Raw genomic sequence first — 25,518 nt, 5'->3', positions numbered from 1 at the left:
GGGAGCAGATGGGGCTTTCAAGACCCAGGAAAGTTGCCAGACACCACATGTGCCTTTGGAAGGCAAAGGCCAAGTTCTGTAAGGAGCTGAATGGAACACGGTTGCCCCTGAGCCTTGGGAGTCATGATCCTTCCTAAGAAGTCATAAAGCTCCCCTGAGTCTCCCCTGCAAAGGACCACCCTCAGCCAACACTGCCAACAAGAGCAAATCAGGCAGGACTGATGTCTCAGAAGGACAGCTGGCAGGGAGGATAGGGAAGAATCCAGATCAGATGAATGATCTGACTTATCCTCTTGTCAGAGTGGAAGGGCATGGGCCTAGGGGCATGCAAAAACCTTGGTCCAGCCTGAGTGGATCACCATTTTTCTTTTTTTTTTAACATTATTTTGATGTGGACCATTTTTAAAGTCTTCAATGAATTCATTACAATATTGCATCTGTTTCATGTTTTGATTTTTTGGCCACAAGACATGTGGGATCTCAGCTCCCTGACCGGGGACGGAACCCACCTCCCCTGCTTTGGGGGGTGAAGACCCAGCCACGGGACCACCAGGGAGGTCCCCTGAGTGGATCACCTTTAACCTGTGTTAAGACTCAATCATTATTACGTTGAACTAGTTCTGGGAGAGGCTGCTGATAGTTGGTAACTTACCTCCGGGCTCAGATGGACACTATTTTGGCCTGCTTTGGGGCTGTATGTGGTTTGCCCATGTTGTGTCATGAACTTTCAGGTTCCTAAGGAGCTAAAGACTCCCAGGTGGTGTTACCTGTCTAGTGTTGGGGCAGCAGCAAGCCTATGATACTCCTCTGATGGTTTGAAATGTGTAGCAGGGATGCTGGAAAAGACATAGCCTAAGAGCTTGATTCAGCCTTCACATCCTGCCTGGTTTGGCAGAAAGAAAATTAAGAGTGTTCTTTGTATGGCCTTGGTCACCCTCCTTGGCTACACATGTGTGTTTGTGTATGTGCAGTTACATGTGTGCGTGTATATTTGTGCCTGCATATGCTTCGTCTGTTTCTCATTATGGCACTAAGGGAGAATTTGCGGAGAGTGTGATAATGGGTATTTTCCTTCTATACAATGAATCTGAAAAGTTTAGGAGTGCTAAAAAATATAAAAGAAGTTAGGCATGTGGCTATGATATGAGTAGGCTATACAATCCATCTGGCTGGTTGGAATCTCAGTTCTACTCCACATACCAGCTGTGTGATTTTTTTTGTTGTTGTTGTTCTTTAACTTCTCCAAGCACCAAGTTTCTCATTTCAAAGACCCGGTTAGTCATGTAACTTACCTTACAGGGTTATGGTGAGGCTTAAATGACGTAATCCATGGAAATTACTTGGCACACTGCCTGTCCCATTGTCAAGGATTTATAAATGTAAATTACCACTATGATGAATCAATATCTCTATCAACCTCTCAGTGTTGTATTATGGATGGGCATCCTGTGTTTAAGTCTTTGCTGAACTTATGCATACTTGTAGCTTCACTATCCTGTGGAGAAAATGCACCCCAGATGGTGTTCCTGGGCAGTGGGAAGCCCCTGTGAACAGCAGCCCTTGTCCCACATGGCAAACTGAGTGTCTGCTGGCTTGGGATTCTGAGTGCCTGTCCTCTCCTGGCCTCATTCCAGGCTGGGACTGCTGGCCAACGTTACTAGAGCTCTATTCTCAACTAAAGGATCAAAGCAGCCCCTCCAGGATGAACACACTTCTCTCCATGAGTTTTAATAAGTTAATTATCTAATTGAAAAAGCCATGCAAATGGCAAGAGATGTTGTGGGAGAGAGTGCATGTGGTGTGCAAATGTGTGTGTGTGAATGGGTGTGTTTATGGCTGTGTGCACCCTCATGGAGTGAGGTGAAGGAAAATGAAAACCATAAATCCCACACTGCTGTTCGTGGAGCATCTTTGGAGTTTGAAGATTATAGTCGAACTCTGCCAGTTCATTCATTATTGAATCCTTTAATTGACGACCGTGGTGGAAAAATGACAGCAGCACGTCCTTGGCAGGGAGGCAAATTCTATTTGTTTGTTTATTACAGTTGCGCAATTTATCTAGTGGAGAGCGAGAGATGGGAGGTCACCCATGCCTCATGGGTCAACATGCTGTTATAAATAACAATTAATCCACTTAGATATCTGGCTCCATTCAACCTGAAGAATCTCACTGGACATAAAAGATGCTGGAGGAGAATGTTGAGGAGGAAAAAGATTTTTCCTTTCTCTTGGCTTTCGTCTTACTGTCTGGTCTTCCAAAAATGCCTGGGGTTTTCCAAGATGTTGAATATTCAGGAGTGTTGGTATCATCTCTTAACTTCTGTTGTTTTACTGCCAGCATCCTCTCTTTGACAGTTAACCATACATCACCTTAGGATGTGTCTTTAAATCGCTATATTAAATTATTAAAATTTCTATTATTTATTTGTTATCTATATATAGTCTTCTTAAATAGATAATAAACTCTTTGAAGGCAGGGATCATCCCTGGGCTTACAGACAGGATAGATGCTTAATAACACAGGACAAAGTGATAATTGACATGAAAGTTGATTGAGCTCCCGTTGTGGCACAGGACCTATGCTTGGAGACTTCATATACGTTTGGTAAGATTTGAATATGGAGAAAATAAAGATAGAGATCTATCTGAATTTTAAAAATAATATAAAACAGCATAACCTCATGGCATAGCACAGCATAACACAGCCTAATAAAGGAAATAATATAAAAAACTGTGAAATAGTAAAAAAAAAAAAATGCAGTTTTGTAAATTGGGAGAGAATATGGAATAACAGGGGCTTTCCTGGCGACTCAATGGTAAAGAATCCCCCTGCAATGCAGGAGACCTGGTTCAATCCCTGGGTCACAAGAGCCCCTGGAGCAGAGCATGGCAATGCAACTCCAGTATTTTTGCCTGGAGAATCCCATGGACAGAGGAGCCTGGCAGGTTACAGTCCATTGGGTCACAAAGAGTCAGACACGACTCAAGTGACTTAGCACACTCGCACGTGGTAATAACTCGGCCATGAGTTATTACTTCTTTACAAGAGATTTAAATTTCATATTTACACTTGTAATCTGAGCATTTATATTCACAAAATTTCACCTTTACCAGGGTCTTCACGTGACTCTAAGATTTCTGATACACTTCTATTGGCAAATCTACCGTTCCCTCAGGTTTAGTGAGGAAAATAGACACTATTCCCTGCATTCTGAATACAAGGAATTTCTTAAAAAGTAGACTTTAGGTACTTCCTTTGTGGTCCAGGGCTTCCCAGGCAGCTTAGTGGTAAAGAATCCACCTGCCAGTGCAGGACACACGAGAGACATGGGTTTGATCCCTGGGTCAGGAAGATCCCCTGGAGCAAGAAATGGCAACCCATTCCAGTATTCTTACCTGAAAAATCCAATGGACAGAGGAGCCTGGCGGGCTTCAGTCCCTGGGGTCGCAAAGAGTTGGACACGACTTAGCGACTGAACAACATTGTGTAACTCAGAGTGAAAAGAGTAACTTGTTGAAACCGGAGTTTTCTAGAGGGCAGGTTATGTTTGATTTTTACTGAGATATCCAGGGATTAATTTCAGGACACCAGTTCCAACAGCAACCTAGGGCCTTATCCAAGGCTCTCTAGGAACTTCCCAGGCTTTTCTGCTTCAGTTATAACAGATAAGCGGCTGCTGTGTCATAATAGTAAGATAAAGCAGGTACTCAGCTCAGCACTGAATGTAAAATAGGAATCACTTGAATGTCATGGTCATTGTCATCAAATCGATGTGAGTCCATCCTGTGTAAAGCCTTACCATTACTAAAACGAAAGAAAAGCGATGAGTCTGCCAGCATTTATTTATTCAAGAGGGCTTGAAATACAGGTGGCAGCATTCATATCACTGAAGACAGCTCCTCTCTGCCAAACGATTTCACTGTTTTGGGGTCACGCTTTACAGTGAATGGGAACCTCTGAATATATGAAATGTGTAAGTAAACCTCCATAGAACAGTATTTTTGGTTGTGTACCTGCTACTTTCAGGTTCAAGCTGTCTTTATAGTTTTGCTCCTTGTATTTCTAAAGCTACAAATAAGAGTTAGTGACTCATTCTTGCTCTTCAAATGGTTTTGGTGTCATTAATAGAGACTCATTCGAATTTGTGGTCACTTAAGTTCACCAGTCCTTGTGCTGTCTCATCGAATCTGGATCTCATCACTTGAAGTATCAGAAGGCAGACGTCTTTTAAAACTCCTGAAAGTTAAGAAAAATAAAAACAACCCGTTTTGCTTTTTATTTTAAAAATGATGCAGGTTCATTTTAGAAAACCTAGAGAATACTGACAAACAAACAAAAAAAAATAAAGGCCATCTATAATGCAGTGTCTAGAGTTGACCACTATCAAGATTTTGATAAATAAATATTTTTTAAACCTCTGTTTTCTATTTGTATATTTCTATTGGAAGTTGGGGTTTCCAATTCCAGGCCCATCTATTTATAAACACTCTTGCACAAAATGTGTCTTATCAGTGATTATGGATAGGTACATTATACACCAGGGGCTCCCCTGGTGGCTCAGCAGTAAAGAATCCGCTTGCAGTGCAGGAGACACAGGAGACTTGGGTTTGATCCCTGGGTTGGGAAGATCCCCTAGTGAAGGGAATGGCAGCCCACTCCTATATTCTTGCCTGGAGAATCCCATGGACAGAGGAACCTGGCAGGCTACAGTCCATAGGGTCGCAAAGAGTCAGACACAACTGAAGCGACTTAGCGTGCAAGCACACACACTATGCACTCTGCTTTATAATCTGGACTTACTTAAATATTTGCTTATATATCATTAGTTATTCTGTAGCGTCATTTCTAATGGCTACCTGCTGCCTTTAACAGGTTCTTTATGGAACGATGTTTAATTACATTACTTATAACCAGGTTTTCTTAACACATCTATAGTAAAACCTTCGGAGAAGGCAATGGCAACCCACTCCAGTACTTTTGCCTGGAGAATCCCAGGGACAGCGGAGCCTGGTAGGCTGCCGTCTATGGGGTAACACAGAGTCGGACACGACTGAAGCGACTTAGCAGCAGCAGCAGTAAAACCATGTCCAGTTGAGCCAGAGAAATATAGATGTTAGAGTAATATGACCAAGCCCAGGCTGAGGGTTATTATGTTTACTATCCTGTGAAGAAAGATTTTGCTGAGCAAACCTGAATGTTGGTGCTGGGGATGTGAAACAAATCCAAAAATGACTGTGTTTCGGGAAAGTAATTTAGCAACAGTCATTTCGACTCTCTGACTTGAGGACAAATATAATTTTCTTTACCCCTCCCAGTATTCCGAATGGAGGCTGGCAAATACTTATTGATTGTGGAGCCACTTGTAGGCAATCAAACTACACCCAGTCTATATGTATATGGTGTTGAGCATAAAGTATGTGCAAGACATTCTGGTAGATGTCTGAAGAAAGATAAAGATAAAAATCCACCAGAAATAAGTGTCAGGTACTTGTAGCTACACTAGTTACTCATTCAGTATCCACTGCTTTCTTATTTTGTTGTTGACCGTGTCCCAGTTTTTTTTGTGGGTATTGTTGTATGTGCCTTGTTCAGATGAAACGTCCATTTTTCCAACTTCCTTTGCAGGTAAGGGAGGCCATGTGATAGTATCCAGGCCAATAAGTCATAAGTGGGAGAGTCAGCAGTGGGGCTGGGTGGTGGGAGCTCTGGGAATGTTTTGGCTTTTCCTAGCAAAAAAGACTGACTTCATTGCCATGCTCCTTCTCTTCTCTTTCTCCTATTTTCATGCATTGAACATAGATTCGATATCTGGAGGCATGGCAGCCGCTTTTTGATCTTGAGGTAGGGAAAAGAATTCCTGGTCTCTGGTGGCGTTATTGAACAACTAAACTGGCAGCAGCAGCTTTCCATCTCTGGACTTGTGATATGACAATAATAAATGCCTAATTCCATCATTATTAGTCAGTTACTCTTTCTGGCAGCTGAATACATTCAGCTATTTAAAAAAAAATGCTATATAAGTGCAGAGAGCAGTAAAGAATGCAAATGATCAGTGGTGTTTCTTGGAAACTATGAGAGGTTTCATTTGACTGGAATGGAGGGTATATTAGGAATGGGGAATATGAGTTTTGGAGTATACGTTGGGATCATAAAGAGGGTTCATATGTGAAACTTGTCTGGAATATCTTGAAAGTCAGTGAGTTTATGGTCAATTTGGCAAACTGTAAGAAGCTACTGATAATTTGGGAGCAGAATTTAGGAAATTTAAGTTGGTACTAGTGAGAGAGATGGATTGAGTGGAGAAGGATAAGAGATGGGGCGAAAGTCAGGAATTTTTACCGCAGACCAGGTGAGAAACCCTCAAGTAAGGTTGTGGCTATCTTAGTCTACTTGGGCTGCTAAGTAGACACATGGTAACAAAATACCATAATCTGGATGATTTAAATAACAGAAATTTATTTCTCACAATTCTGGAGGCTGCGAAGTCCAGGATCAAGGTGCTGGCTAATTTGTTCCTGGGAAGATTCTCTTCCTGGCTTGTTGATGGCCGTCTTCTCACTGTGTCCTCACAGTTGGCCAGCTACATAGGAGACATTCTTCTGTCTCATCCTCTTCTTGTAAGGACACCAGGCCTGTTGAATTAGGGTCCCACCCTTATGATCTCATTTACCCTTTGTCGTCTTAACAGGCCCCATCAACAGATAGAGTCACACTGAGGGTCAAGGTTCCAACGGATGTACTTGGAGGGGACAAAAACATTTATTCCTTAACAGTGACTGTAGGATGGAAGTAAAGGACTGATATCTGAGGAATTTGGGCTCCCCTGGTGGCTCAGTGGTAAAGCATCCATCTGCAGTGCAGAAGAGGCAGGAGACCCAGGTTCAATCCCTGGGTCAGGAAGATCCCCTGGAGAAGGAAATGGCTCCAACATTCTTGGCTGGAAAACCCCATGGATGGAGAAGCCTGGCGGGTTACAGTCCGCGGGATTGCAGAGAGTCAAACATGACTGAGTGACTGAGCACGCACAGTCTGAGGAATTGCAGTGATGGAAACTACCGGACTTAACATTGGTAGATGTGGAGGTGAAAACGTGATGAATCAAAGATGCTTCTGAGTGTCAGGCTTGAGTGACTGCAAGAATAGTGGCATCAAGACTTCCCTGGTGGTCGAGTGGCTGACTCCATGCTCCCAATGCAGGGGGTCCAGGTTCCATCCCTGTTCTGGGAATTACATCCTGCATACTGCAACTAAGGATGCCACTTGCTACAACTGAAAAAAAAAAAAAAAATCCTGCATGCTGCAACAAAGATTGAAGATCCTTCATGCTGTAACTAAGACCTGACACAGTCAAATAAATGAATATTTTTTTTTAAAAAAAGAATAGTGGCACTGTGTGTAGTATTAAGGAACTTAGGCAAAAATGCAGATTTTTAGAAGAGTAGTATGTGTAGGCTGATTGAAATGGTGATGCTGACATGACTTTCAGGAAGAAATGAAGTGATGTGGCTTGTTGCAGTTTGGAGGGAAATGTTTCCTATATATTAATATTAATATTAGTGGTTCCTTGGGTGCATTATGCTATTTAATTATCAAACCACCCTGTGGGGTACTACTAGTATAGTCTCTGTCTTACAGATGATGAAACAGACATGGTGGTATTCTAGGCTGGAAAATTATACCCCATGTTGTTGGAAGAAACCTGTCAAACTCAATCACCCAAACTACTATGGGTGGTCTTAGTGAACACGGAGAGTATTAGTGGTTTGGAAAATTGGAGACAAGCAAATGGAGTTTGGATTTCCAACCCAGAAAGAAGATGGAATCTGCAACTAAGTAGATTTCAAGAATGTCTAATGGAAGATTAAAGGGTTGGCACGTGAGCACCTAGAAAAGGAAGCCGCAGATACTAGCAGCCAGCGTGGGCTAGCCACGAGCAAGTTTTGTGTGATTAACTTCATCCAGAATGCTGAAAGTCAGCATGGTGTTGGGCAAGAAAAAGGACAAGTGAGTGGAATAGTTACTGATTAAAGAGCTCTATTTTTAAAGGGACTGATTTAAAAGTAAATGTTAATCCAGTGGAAAGTGTCTAGTGACATGCTTTGGAGCTTTGCTCTTGCATTCTGATTTTTTCCTTTTAATCTATGATTTGCATGAATATTTAGAGGGTTTATTAAATTAATATACAGCATGAAGCTGGAAGCCAAGTAAGCATGTTGGAGACAAAAATCAGTATTCCAAAGGCCGTAAACAAAAGGATGAGGGGGCCAGATTTAACCAGATCAATGCATTGGGGAAAGTGTCAGGTGCCAAACACAGGTCCAAGTACCCCCAACCTGAAAGATATGGCTACATAGCACCAAGTAGGAAAAGGAGTGTTAGTGGAGAGTATGCTATGTGATATGGCTGAAAAAAGAATAATTGTGATCTGAGCTGCCATTAGTGCAAGCACTTAACCTCTCTGAGCCTCAGTTTTCCCATATATAAAATGGACATAAAATCCTCATAAAGTGGTTATGGGAATTAAATGAAGTAATGGAGGGAATGCCTCTAGTGATTGCTGTGACACACAGTAAACCTCCATTCAGTTCAGTTCAGTTCAGTCGCTCAGTCGTGTCCAACTCTGGTACTTATTATATGATGAACAGATCAAAGCACTTCTAGTCCTCGGCTAGGAGGAGGGAGGACTCAGGATACGCATTAGGTATCTTGGGGAAGAGGGAGTTGGCTTGGTCTCCATGGCTTCAAATGGTAGAACCCAATGGGCAAAAGTTTCAGGGAGGCATAATGGAGCTCAGCTCGAGTCCTCAGAGTCACAGGTAACTTGAGAAGTGCTTCTAGGAAGGTTTTAATAGTGAGTTCCCTGACTCTGGAGGCATTAAAGCCCAGGCTAAATGTTGTCTTGCTGGGGAGGTTGTAGACGGACTCGACCATCAAGTGAATCATTGAACCAGAGCTCCTCTAACTTTGAGATTTGATGATCCGTAATTTTGGTTGTGGGGTGGTTCTAGAACAAGAGCAAATTAACTCTTGTACTCCCTAAAATAACTTTGTTTTTATTGATGGTCTCTTGACCACAAGACAAATGGGCTTCCTCTGATTGAACAGTTAGAATCAGGGAGGGCCAATGTGCCTGGAGAATCCCAGGGACGGTGGAGCCTGGTGGACTGCCGTCTATGGGGTCGCACAGCGTCGGACACTACTGAAGCGACTTAGCAGCAGCAGCAGCAATGTACCTGGAGCCCTCAGAAGACCAGTCATATCTGCAAAAGCACCCCTGCGCCTTGAATAAGGACCTTCAAAGGTCCTAAGAGGTAAGAATCTAAGCCAGATGGCCCTTACCCTATTCTTAGAACCTAGCTCTGCCCTGGCACATGAAACCTGTTGAATGAAAATTCGAATATATGATTCAGTGAAATAAAAAACCATCATCAGAACCTAAGCTTCCAGCACTGCTTATCTTATCAGTGTCAGGGTCCTCTTCTGGAATTTCTCAGCTAAAACTTCTTCTCATGGTCATGGGATGTTAAAATCTTTCAGAATATGTTATAATCATGTCTGAGTACTGCTAGTTCTTATAATAAAACCAGGAGGATAAATTCATTTTTGGTGAATAAGAGTAAAAAAAAAAATCCTTCTGTTTAAGCCCACACCTCTTTGAAGGGCCTGGCATATGTTGCCGCAAACCCAAAACTACTACTAACATATCCTGCCTCCAGCAAATGATTTGTGTTTCTTTGGAAACAGTCTCCCATGGGAAGTGCTACAAACACAACCCTCACGCCCCCTGCTTCCACAGGAACAACACAAGTCAACAAATCTGGAATCCTTGCCTCTGTCCTTTTTTAAACAGTTGTTGCTGAGAATCAAAGTCAGCCCACAGTGCATATGGCTTGATTCAAGTGGTTACGTAGAGAGAACACAGCTCCAGGAATATATATATATATATATATATACACACACACAGTACGTTCTCCGACTCTGCTTTTGCTCCTTATCACTCCATGAATCAGTAAATAGCAGCACATCACCACCAGCGCCAATAATCAGCTGGACAGATTCTAGTGGCTGTAATCACATCTCTTAACTCCGTAATCACATCTCTTAACTCCTTTGAACTCCTGAGAGGGGAAGACTGTCAGAGGTTCTATTCCATTATTTTTGTTGTCTGATGCTTAAAGCTAGAATCGCGTTAAGCTGGCTGCACGGTCTCATCTAGGGAGCAGTTGGAGACTTCAGGGAAAGGGAGGTCTGCTGTGGGTCCAAGACAAGGTGTAGACCTCAGGGATATTGAAGGGGAGGGATAAAGGTTCAAGCCCTCATCCCTGGGTTTGTCTTGGTATGTCTCTCTTCTCTGCCATGTGAAGGAAAGCAGATGGTACTCCAAGGTAAAGACCTTAAAGTAAAGAGATGGGAGGACTTTTGAGTCCCATGTTGGGTTCTGCATTGATCACCAGGCTTTTGACCAGAGAGGGATTTGAAGCCCTGGATTCTGCTAGGAATGTAGCAGGGACGGAATGATGGCAGCCATAGACAAGGGTGGTCAAGGGTTTGGTGTCTGGTCCGTTTACCCTTTACAATCACTGACACCGGTTGTCCTGCAGCAGACCAAGGCGAGTTCATGTGCACAAGTTGAAGATTTTGATTTAGGCTCCTGAAGAAACTTGCATTGTTAAGAGAAGGTCTGGTTTTCATTAGCAAATCTCAGCGAGAGAGAGAGTTTGTGCCTCAATTCTGATTAGCAGGAATCTGGGCTTGGCAGGGATGCAAACTTCTGAGTTCTTGAAAAAGCTCACTTCAAAATAAGCAGACTTTTGGCGTAAAATGCCTTTAGTATGTGGATTGTGGAGTGACTTAGTAGACTTAAATTTCATTGTATTCTCTGGTTTTTGTTTAGTTTTGTTTTTCCCATTCAGAGACAATGTTTCTTAGAAATACATAGAAGATGGGTTCAAACATTGGGAATTGGTGGTGTTTGTCCAAGAACAGATTAAGCAGAATGAGGATAAGGCTTCGGTATGTGGGTGGCATGTGATATTAGATTGAATTAAGGGAACAACTGAATAGAATTATCCAAAAGTGAGTTGAAGGCCTTGAGCATCGGTGGATTTTGATATCCAAAGAAATGTGTGTGGGGGGTCCTAGAACCAATCTCCTGCAGATGCTGAAGGATGACTGTGTAGTAAGTGAGGGAGATTATTTAGGGAATTGGTGTGTGAGCAGAAAATGCTCAGATCTTGATAGATATCTCAGGGAGAAATAGGATCAGCTCAAACATAAGTTTCAACCCTTTATACCTGAAGAGACAAGAGGACCAGGAGGTGAGAAAGATGTGGAGAGGCTGAAAATGTTTTAGCTCAGAGGAAGGTGGGAGGAACAGGTTTTCTCATGTAAGGGCAGGTGGAAGGTTTAAAAAATGCATCTGAGAAGCTGTGCTCCAGGAAAGCAGTGTTGGAGTTATCGAGGCTTGGGGAATTCAAGGATTGAAAGAAGACAAGTGTTACGGACCTCACGTTATCACCGAGAGCAGGTTTGGGAAATTCCCTAGAGGCAGCTGAAACTCAGAAATCTTTCAAGTGGATTTCTCCAGCTGGGGCAAATATGAAAACTAAAAGGGATGGTCTCCCTGGAGGTAGATGTTATGGGACAAAGCTAAGGCACTGCTGAATGGAAGAAAGACACAGTGGCTATAGAAATGGAAATGTTGCACAAATAAGTAAACCTTGAGAGCCTTCTGATTTGAAGAGATACAGACAAAGCTGGTCTCCTGGGGTTAGGAGGGGTACCAGACTGTAGATTTTTGAAGGAGATTAGCTGCTGTGTTACTAGGCAGGGTCCTATTCAAGGGAGGTTAACAGGCCAGGCATGCAGGGTTGGAGAAGGAAGCATGCACAGGTCATTGAGGGAAGGACAAAATTTTATTGGCTGCAACTTAAAGGACAAATCTTGAGGAAGGGTGAGGTGGCTGGCCTTTTTTTGCCCTTTCCAAAAGGTGTTTTCTTAGGCTAAAGCAAGCTTAGTATCTTGATGAGATTCTTCCTTCTTGTTTATAGGTGGTGGACTTTGGACACCGGGCAAGGCTGACTGACACGCTAGGAAAGCTGAAGCCACATGGGCTTTTTTGTTCCCCCTTTATTTTATTTTTTCTGGTGGCCTAATTCCTGCACTGAACTAATATGAACTCCTTATCTACGATTGGTGATAACAACGTGGATCTAGACTACATGAGACGTTGATTTTAGGAAACAGTATATCCGCTAGGGAATTGATGGTAAGATTGTGAACTACTCTAATGGTCATATTTGGTTTGGGGATTAAGTGCTTTTTTCCTAAATATTGTGGAAACGAGCCTCATGCTATTGTATTGTGTTTCCTTGTAATTCCCTGAAATCCTGGAAAGATCAGATATTCAAGAGATTGGGATAATCACATTTGGAAGGTGTTAATGCTCCTGTGGGAAATATTCCAGGCTGTGAGAAAGCTGAAAAGGAAACCCAGGTCTCAAATGCACTTCCTTCAGTCAGAGTTGAGTGGATTCAGAAGGAAAGGAAAGAAATGAGATAACTCCGTGGGTTGGTATTAAAGCTTTAATTGCTCCAAATTCACCTGAATGGATGAGGAGGGAAGATAAACATACACGGATATTTAAATGTTGCATCAGTTTTGCCTTTCTGGCATAATCCAGTCGAGTCATTATAAATTATTATTTTTAAAGGCCACTAGGTTCATTTTGCTAATACGTTGCTTTTAATTTTTGTACTTACCTTCATGAGAGAAATTGACCTGCAGTTTTATTTACTGATTTATTTTTGGCTGCATTGGGTCTTAACTGCAGCACGCAGTCTTCTCTCTAGTTGAGGTGCATGGGCTTAGTAGTTGTGGTGCACGGGTTTAGCTGACCCGAGGGATGTGGAATTTTTGTTCCCTGACCAAGGATCAAACCTATATCCCCTGCATTGGAAGGTGGATTTTTAACCACTGAACCACGAAGGAAGTTCCAATCTGTAATTTTAATTTTCTATATCATCTGTGTCTGGTCTTTGTGTCAAGTTTTAGTAGTCGAATAAATTGCCTATTTTCTGAAAGAGTTGTGTGAGATTGGAATTATATTTTCCTTGACTATTTGGTGAACTCTACTGCACATCCATGTGGGCCAGGTTTTATCTTTGTGGAAAATAATTTTAATTGTAGAGTCAATTTATTTAAAGATTATAAGACCATTCAAAATTTCTACTTCTTCTTGGGTTCAATTTTGGTAATTTATATTATTCTAGAATTTTTTCATTTCACTTAAGTTTTCAAATTACTAATTAGCATATATTTCACCATACTATTCTTGTATTATCTTTCTAAACTCTATTCTATCTTATGTTTAATTCAAAATTTTCTGCTATTATTTGCTTGTGACTTTTAAAGTTTGTGAGTTTATTGAATCTCGTTAGAAATTTAGATATTTTATTGATGTTTTTTAAAAAAATCAACTCGTATCTGTTTATTCCTTTCACTGTATTTTTGTTTTCTGTTGTGTTAATTTATGTTCTTTATCATTTTCTTTCTTCTGCTCTATTTAGATTCATATTCTTGTCTGTGAGTTCATCCAAGTTCTTAAGCTGGATGTTCAACTCAGTAATTTTTAGCTTTTCCTTTTTATTGTCAGAATTTATATTAATTTCCCTTTACCCATTCCTTTTATCTGTATGCCACAAGTTTTGATATATAATATCTTCAATATGTTTGATTATAAATGTTTAAACATTCCTATTATTTCTATGTTGATTCATAAATTATGAAGAAATACATTTTTAATTTCCAACCGTAGCAATTTTTAAAGTTAATTTTTAAATTGATTTCTGTATCAGTTGGAATGTAGTAAGAGAATATGCTAAGCATGATATCCAATTCTTGAAAATATTTTGAGAATTGTTTGTGGAATAGCATATACTTATTTTTTATAAATATTTCATATGTTTTAGAGAACAGTATTTAATGGCACCCCACTCCAGTACTCTTGCCTGGAAAATCCCATGGACGGAGGAGCCTGGTAGGCTGCAGTCCATGGGGTCGCTAAGAGTCGGACACGACTGAGCGACTTCATTTTCACTTTTCCCTTTCATGCGCTGGAGAAGGAAATGGCAACCCACTCCAGTATTCTTGCCTGGAGAATCCCAGGGACGGGGCGGAGCCTGGTGGGCTGCCGTCTATGGGGTCACACAGAGTCGGACACAACTGAAGCGACTTAGCAGCATTTAAACGTTATACCTAACTTGAGAACTGTGTTGTTGATATCTTTATATCTTTCTTGTCTTTTCAACTCTTCCTTTACTTAGAGTGTGGTCCTTAGGATACTTTGTTTAATGCCAGACTTTTATGTTTCTCTCCCCTGCCTTGCGTGGACATGGAACCTGTTCTCCTATTCCCTTAGGTGTAGCCATTAATCTCCAAAATTCTAGAGTCTTGGAATCAGTGTTTTCCCCAAACAACCCAACTTTGGTGTTTGCTTACAAGTTTCATGTTGTTTCATGTTATAAAACATTCTTTTTTTTTTTTTGCCCTTGGGATTTTCCGTATTTTCTTGTGAACTCGGCAATACACTTACATTTATTGTAATTCTTCCATCATCTGACTGTTTTGTGGGGCAAAAAATCTGCAAAATATCTGAAAAATCAGATTGCCAGAGGCAGAATGATCTAGATCTTCTACTTACTCATCCCTCTGCTCCCCTCTCACCTTTTGATGAGTTCTGGAGTAAAACATGGTCCTCAGGGATACTCACTCTTCTGCAGTCTTCTTGGTGAAAGGAGATAGAGCCAGAAGATGGAACTCTTCTTCTGTAAAAGAAGCAATTTCCAAGGCATTATCTTCTCTCCAACCCCAGTTTTTAATTTTTTCCATCCCAACTGTAACGGTCTGAAATTTCGTATCAGTTTGGTAATACTCTTTGCCCCTTGCTTATTTATACAGAGATGTTTTAAGAAGAATTTCAAAGAAAGGTGTAATATCATGTGGTAATGATGGTACACTTAGAGGGAAGTGGAGGGAAAGAGCAAGAAGAAGAGAAAAGAAATGGGAAAAAAATGAAATTCAAAGTAGGTCTCGGTTTAGAGATAAACTGCATGGTAGAAGTGAGAGGCAATTGGCGTAGATATATGTTCAGGCACCTAGATCTTCAGAAAGGGTCCCCTTCAATCTAATACTAGTAACATAAACAGATATTAGTAAATTTGACAAAATACTGCTTTCCTACTGTGTTTATACTCTGATTTGGGGGATCAGAGTTCAAGACATAAGAAACATCTCTTCCATTAAGTGCTTACAAGTTGTTTTGTTGGACAGGATATAAAAAGCAGTAAGAACAATACTCAGCAGTGTATGATCCTTGCTGACGTAAAGTATTAAGGTGTTATCAGAGTTCATTTTGGGCACATTCACTGCAAACCAATGGAGTCCAATAAGTCTTCATAGAGTAAGAAAGACTGAAATTGGCCTTGAAGGATGCCCTCAATTTTCAAAGGGCAAAAGAGAAACAGGGACCGCTTCTCTACATAGAGAAAACGTCTATCTATCTTTCTCGCTCCTGACACAGGTCGGCTTGTGAGGCAGGTGGTCCCAATGACTCAGAATAGAAGCCTAATATTGCTGACTTGGGCTTCCCTGGTGGCTCAGCAGTAAAGAATCGGCTTGCTAAAGCAGGAGACGTGGATTTGATCCCTCGGTTGGGAAGATCCCCTGGAGAAGAAAATGGCAACTCATTCCAGTATGCTGGCCTGGGAAACCCCATGGGCAGAGGAACTTGGCAGGCTACAGTCCATAGGGTGGCAAAGAGTTGGACACCACTTAGTGACTTAACAACAACAACAATTGCTGACTTAACTGAGTTTTACAACTTTCTCGTTTTATAAATGAAGAAATCAAGATTAGGGTACAAAGTCACAGACTCCAGGTCTTCTGACTCTTGATCTATTAGTCCTCCCTCATATTCTGTGTTTAAAACCTCTTATAATTACACTACTAGTTCTCGATTGGTCAGGAGTTGACTTCAGACCATAATTGAATTATGACTAATGCATGGACAGTGTAAGCTTTGCATGATCCATAATTATACAAGAAACAGTTGTTGATTTTAATTTTTCTCTACTTTGGAACTTTCTAATTTAGTGAAATCCCTGCAGTAAATAATTAGTTGGTGTTTGCAAATGCTTACTCTCTTGAGAAAGGTGCTATACTAATACAAAGAAAAAGGCCCTTTGGTGTCAAGCTCAAGTACCTCTGAGCCTGGAAATATCAATTAGCCAACAAAATAAACTCATAGAACAAAACTGGATTTGTTGATCTGATATACAGAGGAGTCAAGGCAAAGACACAATAATCCAAGTGATTGAGCCTGGGAAAAAGAGGGAAGACTCCCATGAACCACCAGAGAGGACTCTTGATTTTCATCTAATTTTTGATGATAGTTTTAGCAATATCTGCGAAGGGGGGAATATGGTATTTTGAGCCACTTTTGTGTGAAGATAACAAGCTCTGTCTGTCATCCCTGTGCCTCATTGAGTGGATGCTGTAACACTGCATCAAAGAATACTATCACCAAGTTCTAGTAGGTGAAACCTCAAGGCAGATAAATTGTCTTTTGAAATAAATGGAAACCATTTGATGATAGGCTGAGAGATTGCAAAAATCAGGCATATATTGAAAAAGAAGAATGGGTTTTCTCATAGGGCAACTGGGAGCTCCAGGAAATAATGTGTGTTACAGTAACTAACTGAATCTCATTCCTCACTCTGGAACCATCTTCCTTGAGTAAATACTATATATTAGCTCTTGCTTGGAGCTGCATGGAAAGGTGCAGTCATGTTTCTGGGCCTGAGCCTGGGACTGCAATTCTCCAGAAGCTGATTTCTTACTGTCGGGCTTGATTTACTAACTGGCCCATCTCCTGCAATTCCATCCATCACCCTTGGGGTTCACTTCATCACAGACCTGCTTCCTCCAGCCAAATGCCAATTCTTTCCCCTGTTATTCCACTTCTACTGGAAATTCCAAATTTTTTTAGGTTAAGGGTTTGAAAACATCAACTTGAAGAAAGTATTCTTTTCTGTTTCCAAATTGATCTCTCCTTTTCTCGCGAGGTGCCACATCCTTAAACCATGTACTGAGAGGAGGCTGTGTGAACATTGGTGCTCATTCCTGGAACCCTCAAAGAAGACTGGAAGGGATCTCAGATAAAGTATCATTGTCCCTATTTTTAGGATGAAACGAAAGAAGCCCAGGGAACTTGTCAATCATGTCAGAGCCATATTAATGGAAAGCAGTTAGAAGAATACCTGACACACAGCAAACAAACATATTATTTAAATTACTAAGAGGGACTTCCCTGGTGGTCCAGTGGTTGAGATGCTGCACGTCCACTGCAGAGGGCATGGATTCGATCCTTGATTGGGGAGATAAGGTCCCACAAGTGGTGGCTGTGGTAGAGTCCACCTGCCAAGCAGACAATGCAAGTTCGATCCCTGGGTCAGAAAGATCCCTTGGAGAAGGAAATGGCAACCCACGCCAGTATTCTTGCTGGGGAAAATCCCATGGACAGAGGAGCCTGGCAGGCTGCAGTCCCTACCTTGGGGTCACAAAAGAGTCAGACATGACTTAGAGACTAAATAATAACAGCAAAATGGCGTGGCCCCTCACCATGTTCCCCCACCTCCGCACCCCCACAAATTACCAAGAGGCAAAGCAGAAGCTCAGTTGGTTTAAGATGGGCCACCTTAGGAGTGAATGGCAGGGGACTTCCCTGGTGGTCCAGTAGTTAAGTTTCTGTGCTTCCCCTGCAGGGGTACAGGTTCAATCCTTGGTTGGGGAACTAAGATGCTGCATGCCCTGTGGTGTGGCCACATTAAAAAAGGGGGGATGGTATATGGGGACCTAGAAAACCCACCAGGGTGGTTCATAGTTGGTGCTTACCAAGTTTTTCATGTCCCAGCTTTCACAGAATGGTAACACAGGGCACACTGGGCTTGCTTGGGGTGAGAGAGTAAGGGTCCAAGGGCCACCAGCTACCTGAGAGATAGCTCTCTACCTGGCTGCTGAGAGATCAGTATCTCAGCTCCCTGTAACCCATTGTGCAAAGCCCAGATGAAGCATTTGGAAACACAGTTGAGACTTTGACAAACGATGGATGGAAAGTTTGGCTAAAAGGCAGTGGGTACTGGTGACAAGGATGGCTCAGACAGTGAAGGTGTCAGTATCAAGAAGGTTCAAGAAAATGTGGCTGGCTGTGCTTTGGCAGCCCAAACAGAGCTAGGCCAGGCCTGAGCACAGGTAAGAAAGTCCCAGGGACGTCTCTGAGAGGTCTACGGGAAGGTGGGGCCCCATTCTTGGGGAATTGAGGTCTTGGTGTGTGTGCTGCGTTTTAAGTTGCTTCCATCGTGCCTGACTCTCTATGACCCTATGGTCTATAGCCTGCCAGGCCCCTCTGTCCATGGAATTTCCCAGATGAGAATATTGGAGTTGGTGGCCATTTCCTTCTCCAGGGGATCTTCTCAACCAGGGATTGAACCAGCATCTCCTGCATTGCAGGCAATCTTCTGCATTTGCAAGCAGATTCTTTACTGCTGAGCCACCAAGGAAGCCTTGGGATAGAGTCGGCCTTAAGACAGAGGGAAGGACTGAGCCATAGGTGGGAGCTGTGGGGTGGGGGGTGGGCAGTCAGACAGACCTTCATAGGACGTAGTGGGTGTCCTTGTCTCTGACTGTGGTCAGTGTTCTTCCCTATACTATACACAGTAGTAACTTCAGCTCCTCAGGAGGTGAAGTGGGCTGTGTCCATGTCCGCAGAATGCATAGGATGGGCCAGACCCTCCTTCTGGAGGCTCCTTGCTGGCTGAGAGTCGCCACTTAAGCTGTAACAGAGCCAGTCTCTCCTCCCTTTTCTCCACAAAGCTTTTTGTTTGTCATAAACAACACGGTGATCTCCCATCTCTCTAACCTTAACTTCTTATAAACGTTTGTTCTCTTTTATCTGTGGGGTTTTTTTTGTTTTTTTTTTTTGGCCATACCACGTGGTATGTGGGATTTCAGTTCCTGACTAGGGATCAAACCCATGTCTCCTGCAGTGGAAGCATGGAGTCTTAACCACTGGACCATCAGGGAAGTTCCAACTTCTCTTTTCTCTGATTATAAGGGCCATCATTTTTGATCTAGAAAATGTGGAAAAGATAGAAAAACAGAGGTAAAGAATCCACCTGCCATGCAGGAGGAGTGCAGGAGGGTTAGTTGCTCAGTCATGTCTGACTCTTTGCGACCCCATGTACTGGAGTGGGTTGCCATTTCCTTCTCCAGGGGATCTTCCCAACCCAGGGATTGGAGCCGGGTCTCCTGCACTGCAGGAAGATTCTTTATTGTTTGACCTAGGGAGACTTAGGTTCAATCCCTGGGTTGGGAAGATCCCCTGGAGAAGGAAGTGGCAACTCACTCGAGTATTTTTGCCTGGAGAACTCCACGGACAGAGGAGCCTTGCAGGCTCCATGGGGTTGCAAGAGAGTCAATCATGACTGAGTGACTAAACAAAAACATTTTTGGTCCAGAAAGTGTGGAAAAGATAGAAAAATATAAAGAAGTGAATATAAACAGCCACAGTCTTATTATAGTATCTCTGCTCTTCTAGATACCTTTTCTGTGTATTGTAACAGAGTGGCCTGAAACATGGGCCTGGAATCAGGAAAACCTGAGACTGAGCCCTGCCTCTTTCACTAATTAGATGTTCTATCTCCGGCATATTGCTTCACTTCTGTGTTTTGTTTCATTACCTATAACTTGTAGGTATTGATGCCTTCCTCTAGGGCTATTATAAGAGTTAAATAATATAATGCATATACAATTCCTGGTACTCAGTAAATATTTAATAAGGGATAGTTTTTTTTAAAGAAGAGGTATGTATTATATAGTATTTTGAAAGGTGTTTGTAAATTTAACTGTGTAATCTGAGTGAATTTTGTTATTTTTAAAATTTTTATTGAAGTATAGTTGATTTACAATCTTGTATTACTTTTTGCTGTACAGCAAAATGAATCATTTATACACACACTTATATCCACTCTTTTTTAGATTCTTTTCTCATATAGGTCATTATAGAGTATTAAGTAGAGACGGGGGAGCCTGGTGGGCTGCCGTCTATGGGGTCGCACAGAGTCGGACACGACTGAAGCGACTTAGCAGCAGCAGCAGCAGCAGGATCCTTGTGCTTGAGTTTTCATTATTAGAGTACTCATAATTAAGTCTGTTTACACAGGGAATTAAGAGTTTTCAAATAGTCACTAACAGACTAAAAATTAGAGCCTATTCAAACATGACTCTTTTAACAAAAAACCTGTATGGCATAAGTATTTGGTCAGTTTGAAAATAATTTTCAGATGTTTTGGTAGCGCTAAATCAAAAGCAAATGTAAGCTGCAAATTTTGTAAACAACACAGGATTTCATGAAGTTGATGAACGTGATATACTAGGATGGCTCATATTTCTCTCAAATTGACTGACAAATAAGGATATCACAAACAATTGAATAAAAAGGAATCAACCAACCGAGTAATAGAAAACAAAGATCAAGATATTAAATAGAACAAAAATTGGAATGCCAAGGGATTTAGAGGAGCACCTATCTTGAGTCCTCTGAATATCTTGTAAGTTATATTTTTCATGACTGTGTCAAGGGTGTTGTAAAGGGTGATGTATCTATAGTAACATAAAACACTGTTGGGAAAACTGTGCCTAAATTTCCCAGTCAACCCTTAAATCCTTTTTCCTTTGGGGAATATGATTAGATATTTTACCTATATTAGATTAAATAGAAAGCAAAATCACTTCTTTGTACATTCTCATTTTATTTTTCAAGATGACATTGCAGTCAAAGCCTTCTCACTCTTCACACTGAGATTTTGGTCCCTGTTTTACATGACTTCTTTTAAAGTAGCTCATTTCCATTTTCTGATGCCAGTCAGAACCTTCTGTGTATGTTGTTCCACGTTGCTAATTGTGCTTCTGTGGGTGAGGGGGCTACACCCAGGCAACTCACTCAAGTGTGCTTCCCAGTGATTTGGTGACCATAACTTTCAGTAGACAAGACCTGAATGTCCACTTGAATTAATATGCTTTGAACTTTTATGATTCTATCGATCTTGACTGTACAGCTATGCTTATTAATATGGTTTAATTTATATTGCTTAACTAGAAAAGTCAAGGGGGAAGGTTTGGGGACTTCCCTTCCTGGAGAACTTTGAAAAAGAAATAGAGCAGCATCAGTTCTAGATTCCAGAGACTTTCATCTGCTTGTAGGTAGAGGGTGGAACTTGTCTGACGTCTTCGAAGCATCGTCTGGTTATGGCATGTTCGAAAGAGCCCTGGCATCTCTGAACTGGGACTTTCAACCCCCTACGACCTCTCTTTGCCATTTGCATTGACCAGGTAGAAGGAGAAATGGTACGGTTTACACTCTTTGGAGTTTGCACTGATTCTCCTCTCCTTTGGTTTCTGATGATGGGCTGGCTAGTTTACATTCAGTGGTTGAGCTAACTGCTATGCTGTGGGTGCAGAGGAACCCCTTGGCCCTCCCCTGTCCACTTATTCTTGCTCTGACCACCATGCTGCTGGGAGCTTTCATTCTTTTCTCATTTGTGTGTTTTCCAAATTAGTAGTTTGCTCTTGTGTGTTGACCTTTTTAATATTCTGTATTTTGATTGGTTGGTCTTACCATTCTCTCTCCTTTTCAGCCTGGCTAACCCTCCAGGGAAGAGGTGAAACAGCTATCCAATAAAAATACAAAATACTGAAAAGGTCAAAATGCACTATTACAATAAATTACCATAACTCAAACAGGGAAGCAGGCATTAAAATTCTGATATGTACAAGGAGGGAGATTGGCATGAGAGTTGAAAATGGCACCGCATTAATGCACTTGGGTGTCAGAGTTCACCCAAAAGAGAGTAAACATTCTAAAACCAGAGTCTGAACATTATCTTGTGAGTCCCCCGTGCTGTCACATCCTGGCGTTGCTGGATAACATAAAAGCTGCGTGAAACTGACTGCTTTCACAGTTTCTCCTTCCCCAGAAGTGGGGATGAGCGTGAGGGGGGGGAGGGACAAAGAAAGAACAAATATAGTCTCTGCAAGATGAAACTCTTAAATCAGACTCACAGAGGACCAGTGACAATTTATTGGCTGGTCAAGACACAGAGCATCCGTTTTATTTTATTATCTGGGTTCTATGGGCTGTCACTCGGCAGAAATGTCATGCGTGCAAGATAGAAGCACAGTTTTCAAAGCCCTTTGATCCCCTCCCCAGCTGGAATATTTACTCTAGGGATGATACTCTGTAAGATGATGCAGAGAGCACTGAACTGGGGATTAGGAAACCTGGTTGCAACCCATCTCTGCCGTGGACTTGCTGTGGCTTATGCAAGTTACTTACACCCTTCACCTCGCCTGCCCTTTTAATGACATCAAAGACTCTGTGAATCTTACATAGGACATTGGAGAGATCAAAGTGCTGAAGTCAGTGTCTGTTACTTTGTGAGTCTCAGCCCATACCAACTCCCAAGCTCCCCCCTCCTCCCAAACGCTGTGATCTTGGCAAGTCTCCCTAACCTCTCTGAGTCTTGATCAACATTTTTTTTTTTTCCAAAGCTAGAGGAGATCCAGTGGTAGGGCGTGTGATTCAATGACTTTCCAGGAAGTCCCCCTCCTCCCTCCATCCCATGTGAGAAGCAGAAACTAAATAAATCAAATCTCCAGCCTGGAAGGCCATTTCATATTGGTCAGATCAATAGGAACTCCATTTTCCTCGAGACATCGCCAGCAAGCATCACTGGTGGCTACTGACAGCCGGATGTGCTGGCAGCTGTGGCCCGCTCACCTCACCTGCCTGTCACCCGTAATGATGGCAGACCCCCACAGGGGGCAGGGTGTGCCATCAAATGCCTGACAGAACTTTAGGGGAGGGGGCCTCCCTCTCAGAGGCAACCACAATCTAATCAGCTCCTGCTTCAACAAATTATCTCTTAAGTAGTGGCGTGAAGAGAGCTGTGTTAATCTACGAAATCATAAACCTTCCTCGCAGTGTGATGCTAAGATCCAGACAGATACTAATCTCCAGCCGAACTGTCAGTTATGGTTTTGACACCAACACTTTGAATTGCCAACAGAAAATCGTATTTGACATTTAATTCCAATCATGCAGAGTCTTTCATTGAAAGTGCTGTCAGTTTACCTTTATTTGGGAGAAGGGGAGACAATATACTTACGTCTTCTGGTAATTTTTTTTTTTTTTTTTCCTAGTAGGAGGTGGGGGGGGGAGTGGAGAGGAGAAAGGAAGAAAAAAAAAAATCAGACTTCAAATAATGTACCAATTGAAGAAGTACTTTAATCCTCATGTCAGCCTGATGCTAAATCCACTCCCACATGCCTTTGGTTTTTATAGTCTCAAATTTGCTGCCTTCCAACAAATCTCCATCATTTTACACAGATTAGGCATTAATTCAGGTCAGATCAGGATTAATTAGTCAGTAGAAGCCAGCCAGTGGCATCAATGTGCCAACAAGCGTTTTAAAATAATCTGTTCTGATTTTGAATCGTTATTTTCCGAGGGGGGAGGGGAACCCTGGAGCATTATTGTAATCAGTAGATTGCAGAATTCCAACAGAACTAGAAAGGAGGGGAAAATGTCAGTTTAAATCTCACCTGCCACTGAAATGCCACCTTTCTTAAATTGAGTCCTGGGTAGTGAAGAGATGGAAAAATCGCTGGACAAAGATGCTGTATTCAGAGGTCAAGAGAAGGCTCCTTGAAGGCTGAGGTTCTCAAACTCAAGAGTGCTTGGGAATCACCTGGAGGGCTTGTTAAAAGACAAATGGTGGGACTTCCCTGGGGGTCCAGTGGTTAAGACTCTGCACTCTCAATGCAGGGGGCATGGGTTCAATGCCTGGTTGGGGAACTAAGATCCTCCATGCCACTAGAAGTGGCCAAAAGAAAAAAAAAAAGGACAGATGGCTATTGGGTACCACCCCCAGAAGATTCAGTGAGTTGGGATGAGGCCTGAAAATTCGCAGTTTTAAGAAGTTCTCCGGTGATACTGATATTGCTGGCTCTGGATCACACTTTGAGAATCACTGCTTCAAAATCCATGTAGCCTTCAGACAGGGCAGGATGGAAGCTGGGGAGACACTGACCCCCAAATAGGACAGAAAGCATATCAGAACTTTCAGGTATGACAGGTAGATCAGAAGTGTAACTCCACACCAGCCAATACTGAAGGACCAAGGGACCAATGATGTGATGTGGCTAAGCTTTTTCCCTTCACTTTTTGCCTTCCCAACCCTTTGACTGTTTTGGCAGAGAATACAGAGAAGAGGGAGTGGAACCAAAGGTCAAACTAAAGGTAACCTATTTGAAGTGCTGAAGATGAAATGTAAGGGGGAATCTATTGTTTAGGATGATATTTTCTCATCATTAGTGGGAGGTACTCAGGTATAGGGGGCTTCCCCGGTGGCTCTAGTGGTAAAGAACCTGGCCTGCCAATGTAGGGGATGTTAGAGACGTGGGTTCAATTCCTGGGTCAGGAAGATCCCTTGGAGCAGGGCATGGCAACCCACTCCAGTATTCTTGCCTGGAAAATCCCATGGACGGAGGAGCCTGGTGGACTACAGTCTGTAGGATCACAGAGTCGGACACGACCGAAGTGATGTATCATGCACGCAGCCTTCCCTTTTAGTATAAAAGGAGCCTGGATTCTAACTCAGGTAAGATGGTTCTTTGGGGATACAAGCCCACCATCCTCTCAATTTGCTGGCTTTCTGAATAAAGTCATTATTCCTTGCCCCAGCAACTTATCTCTTGATCATTAGCCTGTCTTGCAGCAAGAAGTAGCAGTTTGGACTCGGTAACATTAGTATTGACTCCATTGTTGTTATTGAGCTGATAGCTTGAAAGGTCCCCTTGACCCACAGGTGATTTTATTACCCCCACTTTGCCCAGATCAGACACCCATATTTCTGAATAGACTCTGTGAGGCCAGTTCGCTCTCTGAGCATTTGGGCTGGAGAAGAAGGGAGGGAGAGATGATTAAAGATGGGGAGGGATAGAGAGAAATCCTAAGGTGGAGAGAGAGGTGGTTGCTACCTTTTTTGTAGACCGTAGGCCCCCTAGGATGGCATCTAGTGCTGCTCAGGAGAGGAAGACCTGATCCTTGCAGTGGGAATTCCACTCAGAGATGCTACTGGGAGGAAATACTCTACTTATATGAATGTGCCACTTAGGAGGCATTCTATTCCCATAGCAACAGTCATAGAAGCAGGCAAAACTTAAGTCTTCTTCAACTGGGCATTGTGAGCCAAGTGTATCTCTTGGCTTCTTGTTAGTAACTCTCCTGAGCTGAACGAAACTCTCTAGCCCTTTGCATGTCAGCCACACAAGGGGTATGCCAGACCTCCTTGGCCGGGGGCAGGGTTTCAGTCAGCAAGTATTGACTGAGGGCCTCTTTT

At 42.3% G+C, this 25,518-nt stretch overlaps 2 long non-coding RNA genes across 10 annotated transcripts in view; one reads left to right on the top strand and one right to left on the bottom strand.

The window, feature by feature from the left end:
* Positions 1-25,518, top strand: part of LOC145532588 (uncharacterized) — a 623,961-nt gene that overhangs the window by 89,701 nt on the left and 508,742 nt on the right. Inside the window, exons 6-8 of one of the 9 annotated variants that reach the window (XR_014073390.1) lie at positions 9,107-9,312; positions 12,052-12,269; positions 12,404-13,083. The exons of 7 other annotated variants lie outside the window; for them this stretch is intronic. This is a non-coding gene — a long non-coding RNA (uncharacterized LOC145532588). Of the gene's footprint in view, positions 1-6,689; positions 7,380-9,106; positions 9,313-12,051; positions 12,270-12,403; positions 13,084-25,518 lie in introns of those variants that run through there. One more of the 9 variants, XR_014073401.1, reaches the window with a different exon arrangement.
* On the bottom strand, positions 3,826-25,278 carry LOC145532591 (uncharacterized). Its single transcript, XR_014073409.1, has 5 exons — positions 25,157-25,278; positions 23,720-23,873; positions 17,366-17,476; positions 14,726-14,826; positions 3,826-4,237 (listed from the first exon to the last, which is right to left on the bottom strand). It is a non-coding gene; the product is annotated as an uncharacterized LOC145532591 (long non-coding RNA).

The sequence above is a fragment of the Giraffa tippelskirchi genome, chromosome 13 (genome assembly GCF_054371585.1).
Source record: "Giraffa tippelskirchi isolate mGirTip1 chromosome 13, T2T-mGirTip1v1.2.pri, whole genome shotgun sequence".
Taxonomy (NCBI): domain Eukaryota; kingdom Metazoa; phylum Chordata; class Mammalia; order Artiodactyla; family Giraffidae; genus Giraffa; species Giraffa tippelskirchi.
The sequence above is the reverse complement of the archived record's forward strand: the minus strand, read 5'-3'. Positions and strand labels throughout refer to the sequence as shown.